Below are 1,302 nucleotides of genomic sequence, written 5' to 3'. Positions count from 1 at the left end.
ACCCGCCCTGATCTTGCGCTCACCTGCAGTCCCTTTCTGTTCACCTAGAGGACTGCCAACACCTGGGTGAAAGGAGAAAAGTCAGCCACTCGCGGGATGTGCTTGTTTCTGGTTAATGGCAGGTTAGCCCCCATCTGAGCAACTAGGAAACATCCAGATGGACAGCCCGGCTAATCTGTATGCCCACATATTGGATCCTGTCACCCATGATGATGTGAGGTGGCAGAGCCTGGGCCAATGAACTCCCCCCACCCTCCAGCCCACCGCCCCAGACCTGCTCTGACCTTGCAGCTAGAAAAGAGGGAAGCCCAGAACTTGTACACTGGGTGCAGGGTTGGGAGGGGCGGTGGTGGGGGTGTGTGTGTGTGTGTGTGTGTAGCAAAGGGTGGGGAGGTGGAGGGCTGTGTGTGTGGGTGTGGGTGTGTGTGTGTGTGTGTAGCAGAGGGTGGGGAGGTGGAGGGCTGTGTGTGCATTTGTGTATTGGGGGAAGAGGCTGGTAGCTAGAGAAACTGATTTTTTTTCTTTGCCGTGCCTCACGACATGAGGAAGTTCCCGACCAGGGATGGAACCCGTGCACCCTGTGAAGGTGCTTAAGACTCTGAAGCAGAGTCTTAACCACTGGACCACCACTAAGTCCCAAGAAACTCTAATCTTGAAAATGAAGTTTCTTGACTTCATGGTTCTGCCTGAGTCTCGGCGTGGAGCTGTTGCCTCCAGCAGAGAGCTTTGGGGTGGGGCTTTCTTCCCTGGCTCTTTCAGATTCACTACCATTCAGAAACCAGTCTCCCTCCCAGCAAAACAAACCCTCTTGAGATCGCTGGTTCCGCAGTGCCCTCCAGTGGGTAACTAGAATATGTCTGGAGAGAAAGCCTTGGACACACACGGTCACAAGTCACTCCCGTGGATCCTTCAAGGATTTTAGAATCTAGGTGCAAGATTCTCCATATGCTCCAAATGCCCTTTGGAAGATAAAATTCTATATGAAGAGTTGGCTGTTTGTATACAGTGGCAGATCAGTGGAAATCTGTAATGAGAGAGCAAGGGACTGCGGACTGGGGGACCAGTGTTTCAGGGTAGTATGAATAGTTGTATTGGGCAAGCTGTGAGATAATGGTGACTGTATGTGAGTGTGAGTGTGTGTGTGTGTGTGTGTGTGTGAAGTCCTATTAGCACACACTAGAATGCTCTGCCAACTCTTGCCACATGACTGCTATATTCTCTTTACCAGCCCCCCATCAGGACACCCTCCTAGCTGACATCTACACTTCACTGAGCGACAGTTGCTTTTTTCCCCAAGCTTTC

Source organism: Bos indicus x Bos taurus, chromosome 10, assembly GCF_003369695.1.
Source record: "Bos indicus x Bos taurus breed Angus x Brahman F1 hybrid chromosome 10, Bos_hybrid_MaternalHap_v2.0, whole genome shotgun sequence".
NCBI lineage: Eukaryota > Metazoa > Chordata > Mammalia > Artiodactyla > Bovidae > Bos > Bos indicus x Bos taurus.
Note: the sequence above shows the minus strand (reverse complement) of the source record.